This window comes from Bison bison, unplaced genomic scaffold (assembly GCF_000754665.1).
Source record: "Bison bison bison isolate TAMUID 2011002044 unplaced genomic scaffold, Bison_UMD1.0 scf7180017864098, whole genome shotgun sequence".
NCBI lineage: Eukaryota > Metazoa > Chordata > Mammalia > Artiodactyla > Bovidae > Bison > Bison bison.
In genome coordinates this window covers 745,670-754,784 of record NW_011494670.1, presented here as the reverse complement: position 1 = coordinate 754,784, position 9,115 = coordinate 745,670, and positions in this window count along the sequence as shown.

The window sequence follows — 9,115 nt, the reverse complement described above, 5'->3', positions numbered from 1 at the left end:
AACTTTCCTTCCAAGGAGTAAGCGTCTTTTAATTTCATGGCTGCAGTCGCCATCTGCAGTGATTTTGGAGCCCAAAAAAATGAAGTCTGACACTGTTTCCACTGTTTTCCCATCTATTTCCCATGAAGTGATGGGACCGGATGCCATGATCTTCTTTTTCTGAATGTTGAGCTTTAAGCCAACTTTTTCACTCTCCACTTTCACTTTCATCAAAAGGCTTTTTAGTTCCTCTTCACTTTCTGCCATAAGGGTGTTTAGGTCCCATTTATTTTTATGTTTTTCATTTGTTTATTTTTTGTTTTATTTTTCATGATTCTAAGAGGTAGGTCAAAGAAAAACTTGCCTCATTTTATGTCAAAGTGTGTTCTGCTTTTTCCCTAAAGAGTTTCATATTATCTGTCCTTTTATATAGGTTTTAAATCTATTTGGAGTTTATTTTTGTGAATGCTGTTAGGGAGTATTCTAATTTCATTCTCATGACCATATCTTAAAAAACCTGCATGCTGTTCTTCATAGTGACTGCTACTAACCCACCTTTTCACTAACAGTTTTGGGGGGGTTCTCTTTTTTCCACTTTTATATAGTAACAAAGTAAAGTGATGCAGCTTCTCTGGAGGACAGTTTATAAAAAATAAAATGAAAGTGATAGACTCTATGAATAATAATTTTTAGGACTTTTCCTAGATAAATTATAGAATATGCTGTGTAAAAGTTAACAATTATTCTAGCTGTTTGTAGTGACATAATATTATGTATGAAATCAATGTGCATCTGTACTAGAGAAGAACTACACAAAGAGTGTACAACTCTTTTGAGACCTCATGGACTGTATACTGCCAAGCTCCTCTGTCCATGGGATTTCCTAGGTAAGAATACTGAGGTGGGTTGTCATTTCCTTCTCCAGGGGATGTTCCTGACCCAGGGAGATCCTGGAAAAGGAAATGGTAACCCACTCCAGTATTCTTGCCCAGGAAATCCCATGGACAGAGAAGCCTGGTGGGCTACAGTCCATGGGATCACTTAAGAACTGGACAGAACTTAGCAACTAAAGCAATACAGTGACCTATGTATGCCATGTAGGTTTTTAAAATAAGATAGATATAGGACTGTCATTGATGTACCACTAGGAAGTATTGCTGGGAGCAAAAGGAAGTATCAGGTTAACAACAATGTTATGCTATATGTAATGTAAAATAGATACCTCCCAAATGCTTAAAAAGGTGTATGTGTGGAACGTTATCTACAATATATGTTGTTTTTGAACATACCAGAATTTCTAAATGCATAGAGAAAGCCTGAGTGTAGTTAACACCAAAGTGATATAACTGGCTATTACTCATAAGGAATGAGAGTTGAATTTATATACAGTACAATATTTCAGTGTTTATAGAAGAAAAATGTTTTCATAGTTTACTTGTATGAATAAAACATGAAAACTGTGTGCTTCTTCATAGACACATACACACACAGGTGCACACACAACTATAGATTTCTTATACATCCGCATCCCTACCTATGGGCTTTCCCAATGCCTCAGTGGTAAAAAATACACCTGAAATGCAGGAGATGCAGGAGATGTGAGTTTGACCCCTGGGTTGAGAAGACCCCTGGAAGAGGGCATGGCAATCTGCTCCAGTATTCTTGCCTGGAGACTCCTATGGACAGAGGAGCCTGGCAGGTTACAATACATAAGGTCACAGAGTTGGACACAATTGAAAGAACTGAGTATGATCACATGCATCCCTACCTACAGTGTCACAGTGTGTTCAGAGCAAAAACACATATATGTATGTACATATGCTTACTCAACAAATATTTATTGACAGCATACTACATACTAGACACTATTTTTGGCACCCCATATCAACAACAACACAAATCTCTGTCTTCATGAACCTTAATTTGTAACATTTAATGTAAATGTATGTTCAGAAAAGCTGGATTAAGAAGAGTTTATTAAATTTCAGTCAGAAGCCAAATTGGCTCTATTGCATATGTGTAAAATATCACAGCTAGTGTTTTCCCCTTTAATTTAGAAAGTGATTTGAAAAAAAAAAAATGAAAAAGAGTAAACAGATTTTTTACCTCTAGATTTGAAATTTTTATTAGTATCACTCTTTTCACCAAAATAAGCCATTCATCTTTGCTACTCCAATCTTATAGAATAATTTTAGCATTCAGATGTTGCTCAGTAACTTTTTATTAAAACCATATATTATCTCAAGTCATCAAATGTTTCCCATGTAAAGACAGGTAAGTAGGTAGGTAGGTAAGTACATAGAGATCATGTCTGTTACCTTTTGAGCCTATGAAATTATCAGAAGTTTAAGGAAAGAAAATGTAATATTGTGATGGTAGAGGTATTCCTATTAAGCCTAAGAGCTTTTTATTACTACATGTCTTTCTGAAATTGAATTCTGGAGATTCTTATATACTATAATGGGATAAAACTCCATGGATAACAGTCACTGATTTAGAGATTCTGTTTCTAAGAAGATAAAGCCAAAGATGATCATGATATCTTATGCATATTGGATTCCCTACATATTATTTGTGAATGGAGGTTCACAACTTTGTACAGGAGGCAGTGATCAAGACAATCCCCAAGTAAAAGAAATGCAAAAAGGCAAAATGGTTGCCCGAGGAGACCTTACAAACAGTTATGAAAAGAAGAGAAGTGGAAGGCAAAGGAGAAAAGGAAAGATATATCCATTTGAATGGAAAGTTCCAAAGAATAGCAAGGAGAGATAAGAAACCTTCCTCAGTGACCAATGCAAAGAAATAGAGGAAAACAGTAGAATGGGAAAGACTAGAGATCTCTTCAAGAAAATTAGAGATACCAAGGGAATATTTCATGCAAAGATGGGCTCGATAAAGGACAGAAATGGGAGGGACCTAACAGAAGCAGAAGATATTAAGAAGAGGTGGCAAGAATACACAGAAGAACTGTACAAAAAAGATCTTCATGACCCAGATAACCATGATGGTGTGATCACTCACCTCAGTTCCAGTTCAGTTCAGTCACTCAGTCATGTTCGACTCTTTGCAACCCCATGAACTGCAACACACAAGGTCTCCCTGTCCATCACCAACTCCCGGAGTTTACTCAAACTCACATTTACTGAGTCAGTGATCCCACCCAACCATCTCATCCTCTATCATCCCTTTCTCCTCCCGCCTTCAATCTTTCCCAGCATCAGGGTCTTTCCAATGAGTCAGTTCTTAACATCAGGTGGCCAAAGTATTGGAGTTTCAGCTTCAACATCAGTCCTTCCAATGAATATTCAGGACTAATTTCCTTTAGGGTGGACTGGCTGGATCTCCTTGCAGTCCAAGGAACGCTCAAGAGTCTTCTCCAGCACCATAGTTCAAAAGCATCAGTTCTTCTGTGCTCAGCTTTCTTTATAGTCCAACACTCACATCCATACATGACTACTGGAAAAACCATAGCTTTGAATAGACAGACCTTTTTTGGCAAAGTAATGTTTCTGCTTTTTAATGTCTAGTTTGGTCATAAATTTTCTTCCAAGGAGCAAGCATCTTTTAATTTCATGGCTGCAGTCACCATCTGTAGTGATTTTGGACTCCAAAAAACTAAAGTCTGTCACTCTTCCCACTGTTTCCCCTTCCATTTGTCATGAAGTGATGGGACCAAATGCCATAATCACTCACCTAGGGCTAGACATCTTGCAATGAGAAGTCAAGTGGGCCTTAGGAAGCATCACTACGAACAAACCTAGTGGAGGTGATGAAATACCAGTTGAGCTATTTCAAATCCTAAAAGATGATGCTGTGAAAGTGTTGCACTCAATATGCCAGCAAATGTGGAAAACTCAGCAATGGCCACAGGAATGGAAAAGATCAGTTTTCATTCTAATCCCATAGAAAAGCAATGCCAAGGAATGTTTAAACTACCACACAATTGCACTAGCAAAGTAATGCTCAAAATTCTCCAAGCCAGGCTTCAACAGTAGGGGAAACCCTGAACTTCCAGATGTTCAAGCTGGATTTAGAAAAGGCAAAGTAACCAGATATCAAATTCTCAACATCCATTGGATCATCAAAAAAGCAAGAGAGTTTCAGAAAAAACATTTACTTTTACTTTATTGACTATGCCAAAGCCTATGACTTTTGACTTTGACAAACTGTGGAAAAGTCTTCAAGACATCGGAACACCACATGACCTGACCTGCCTCCTGGGAAATCTATACGCAGGTCAAGAAGCAACAGTTAGAACTAGACATGGAACAACAGACTGATTCCAAATCGGGAAAGGAGTACTTCAAGGCTGTATATTGTCATCTGCTTATTTAACTTATATGCAGAGTACATCATGAGAAACGCTGGGCTGGAGGAAGCAGAAGCTGGAATCAAGATTGCCAGGAAAAATATCAATAACCTCAGATATGCAGATGACACCACCCTTATGGCAGAAAGCGAACTAAAGAGCCTCTTGATGAAAGTGAAAGAGGAGAGTGAAAAAGTTAGCTTAAAACTCTACACTCAGAAAACGTAAATCATGGCGTTGGGCCCCATCATTTCATGGCAAATATATAGGGAAACAATGGAAACAGTGACAGATTTTATTTTGGGTGGGCTCCAAAATCACTGTAGATGGTGACTGCACCGTGAAATTATAAGATGCTTGCTCCTTGGAAGAAAGGCTATGATCAACCTAGACAGCTTTTTAAACAGCAGGAACATTACTTTACCAATGAAGTTCTGTCTAGTCAAAGCTATGATTTTTCCAGTAGTCTTGTATGGATGTGAGTGTTGGACTATAAAGAAGGCTGAGCACCAAAGATTTGATGCTTTTGAACTGTGGTGTTGGAGAAGACTCTTGAGTGTCCCTTGGACTCCAAGGATATCCAACCAGTCCATCCTAAAGGAAATCAATCCTGAATATTCATTGGAAGGACTGATGTTGAAGTTGAAACTCCAATACTTTGGCCACCTGATGTTAAGAACTGACTCATTGGAAAAGACCATGATGCTGGGAAAGATTGAAGGCAGGAGGAGAAGGGGACGATAGAGGATGAGATGGTTGGATGGCATCACCGCCTCAATGGAGATAAATTTTAGTAGGTTCTGGGAGTTGTTGATAGTCAAGGAAGCCTGGCTTGCTGTAGTCCATGGGGTCATAAAGAGTCAGACATGACTGAGTGACTAACTTGAACAGACATATTATTTTCTCTAATCAAAGTCAAGTCACAGCATAATATTTATGCCTAAATACCTACAAGAATATGAGCATACAAATGTAAAGTTATTAGATGACCAACTATGTTTAGAAAAGGGTTTTGGAGGATTGTGTTGAATCAGAAAGTATATTCTCAATCCTAAAACATATATACTTAAGCTCAATTTTATATTGACAAAACATTTCTGAATATCAGTTTTTTCTGCCTCCACCCACTCCCCCCCACCCCCACAACATTCACTCTCTGTAGGTGACATTTGTGATGTACAGTCCTCTGCCTATGGTGCCCCCTTTACCAATGTGTGTGTTAAGTCACTTCAGTTGTGTCCAACTCTCTGTACCCTCAGAACTGTAGCCTGCCAGGCTTCTCTGTCCATGGGATTCTACAGGCAAGAATAGTGGAGTGGGTCGCCATCCCCTCCTCTAGGGGATCTTCCTGACCCAGGGATCAAACCCACGTCTCTTATGTCTCCTTCACTGGCAAGTGAGTTCTTTACCACTAATGCCACTTGAGAAGCTCATACTGGAGTGGGTAACCATTCCTTTTTCCAGGGGATTATGACTGGGTTATCTGTTATTACCAAGAAGAAAGTATACTGTATAGCCAAAAACACAGAGAAGTTTGACTTCTGAGACTTTTCATAATCTCTTGCTTGGAACTAAGAGGATTCAACTTCTAGTGGAAAAATTTTCTGAAAGAACCAAGAGAAAACAGAGTTTTCCACTGTACCCAAAATCCCATTATAAATAAAGATTTGCTAGTCAAGGGGGAGAAGAGGTAGATGGGGTAATAGTGCTATGTGAGAGATGGTGCAGGATTAATTGTAATCCTTGCCTCATGCAGAATTTTGTGATAGTCAAGGCAATGCCTTTAGACAGATATTACCGTAAACAACCTCACAGAATATCCCATACTCCAGGTGTGGAAATGAAGCAAAATGTTTATTGTCTCCAAAGAATGGTGAAGGACTAAAAATATCATTCACTGGTTCAAGCATGGCTCAGGAGCAAGGCATACCTATCTTACACTGACATGCATTCCCAGGATCTAGTCACATTCCTTAGAAAGATGAATATAGGATGGTATTGGAAAACTTGAAGTTAATGTTACCTGGAAACCTTCCAGGATGAAGTTTGAAATTTCACAAGTGAGTTTCAGAAGTGAGAGACCACTTTTGAATGAGAAATCCCCTCTATTTTTAACAGCAAAAATAGAATTTATTCGTTCTTAACTTTACAAAATTGGATTGAAATACATTTGAGTAAAATTTTAAATACTTCAGGGCATGTCCTAAATTTTAATTTTAAATTTCAGTTATTTGAATTCATAATATTACTCAACATTCAATTTAACATCCTTAATGAATAAGTATTAATTTAAACATTAAAACCTTCCATATTTTCTATATGATTTAGATACAATTTGAGAATTTGAAGATTTTCATAATGTATGTATCATGACAATAAAAAGATACTTACAGATGTATTCATAGTAACATTTCTATTTACTTGAAATACACTCAAATTTACCCTGAAATAAACCAAAAAAAGCATAAAATTTATCTAAGTAACCAAAATAAATTTTATGAAGCCTAAACCTTAAAATCTCATGCCCTTCCTTCATTGAAGAACCCTCAAGATTTCACTCAAGGACTATTAACTTTAATAATATCATCAGTTCAGTTCAGTCACTCAGTCATGTCCGACTCTTTGAGACCCCATGACTGCAGCACACCAGGCCTCCCTGTCCATCACCAACTCCTGGAGTCCACCCAAACCCATGTCCATTGAGTTGGTGATGCCATTCAACCATCTCATCCTCTTTCGTCCACTTCTCCTGCCCTCAATCTTTCCCAGCATCAGGGTCTTTTCAAATGAGTCATCTCTTCACATCAGGTGGCCAAAGTATTGGAGTTTCAGCTTCAACATCAGTCCTTCCAATGAACACCAGGACTGATCTCCTGTAGGATGGACTGGTTGGATCTCCTTGCAGTCCAAGGGACTCTCAAGAGTCTTCTCCAACACCACAGTTCAAAAGCATCAATTCTTCAGTGCTCAGCTTTATTTACAGTCCAACTCTCACATCCATACCTAACCATTGGAAAAACCATAACCTTGACTAGAGAGACATTTGCTGACAAAGTAATGTCTCTGCTTTTTAATATGCTGTCCAAGTTGGTTATAACTTTCCTGCCAAGAAGTAAGCATCTTTTAATTTCATGGCTGGAATCACCATCTGCAGTGATTTTGGAGCACAGAAAAATAAAGTCTGACACTGTTTCCACTGTTTCCCCATCTATTTCCCATGAAGTGATGGGACCGGATGCCATGATCTTTGTTTTCTGAATGTTGAGCTTTAAACCAACTTTTTCACCCTCCTCTTTCACTTTCATCAAGAGGCTCATTAGTTTTTCTTCACTTTCTGCCATAAGGGTTATGTCATCTGCATGTCTGAGGTTACTGATATTTCTACCGGCAATCTTGATTCCAGCTTGTGTTTCTTCTAGCCCAGCATTTTTCATGATGTACTCTGCATATAAGTTAAATAAGCAGGGTGACAATATACAGCCTTTTCCTATTTGGAACCAGTCTGTTGTTCCATGTTCGGTTCTAACTGTTGCTTCCTGACCTGCATACAGGTTTCTTAAGAGGCAGGTCAGGTGGTCTGGTATTCCCATCTCTTGAAGAATTTTCCATAGTTTATTGTGATCCACACAGTCAAAGGCGTGGATATAATAAATACAACAGAAATAGATGTTTTTCTGGAACTCTTTTGCTTTTTTGATGATACAGCGATGTTGGCAATTTGATCTCTGGTTCCTCAGCTTTTTCTAAAACCAGCTTGAACATCTGGAATTTCATGGTTCACGCATTGCTGAAGCCTGGCTCAGAGAACTTTGAGCATTACATTACTAGTATGTGAGATGAGTGCTATTGTGCAGTAGTTTGAGCATTCTTTGGCATTGCTTTTCTTTGGGATTGGAATGAAAACTGACTTTTTCCAGTCCTGTGGCCACTGCTGAGTTTTCCAAATTTGCTGGCGTATTGAGTGCAGCATTTTCACAGTATCATCTTTCAGGATTTGAAAGAGCTCAACTGTAATTCCATCACCTCCACTAGCTTTGTTTGTAGTGATGCTTCCTAAGGCCCACTTGCCTTCACATTCCATGATGTCTGGGTCTAGCTGACTGTGAGTGATCACAACATCATGATTATCTGGGTCATGAAGATCTTTTTTGTACAGTTCTTCTGTGTATTCTTGCCATTTCTTCTTAATAACTTCTGCTTCTGTTAGGTCCATACCATTTCTGTCCTTTATTGAGCCCATCTTTGCAGGAAATGTTCCTTTGGTATCTCTAATTTTCTTGATTTAGGTCACAACTGAATGGTCTAGTGCTTTTCCCTACTTTCTTCAATTTAAGTCTGAATTTGGTAATTAGGAGTACATGATCGGAGCCACAGTCAGCTCCTGGTCTTGTTTTTGTTGACTGTATAGAGATTCTCCATCTTCGGCTGCAAAGAATATAATCAATCTGATTTCGGTGTTGACCATCTGGTAACGTCCATGTGTAGAGTCTTCTCTTGTGTTGTTGGAAGAGGGTGTTTGCTGTGACCAGTGTATTTTCTTGGCAAGACTCTATTAGTCTTTGCCCTGCTTCATTCAGTATTCCAAGGCCAAATTTGCCTGTTACTCCAGGTGTTTCTTGACTTCCTACATTTGCATACCAGTCCCCTATAATGAAAAGGACATCTTTTTTGAGTGTTAGTTCTCAAAGGTCTTGTAGGTCTTCATAGAACCATTCAACTTCAGCTTCTCCAGCATTACTGGTTGGGGCATAGACTTGGATTACTGTGATATTGAATGGTTTGCCTTGGAAATGAACAGACTTCTTTCTGTCGTTTTTGAGATTGCAT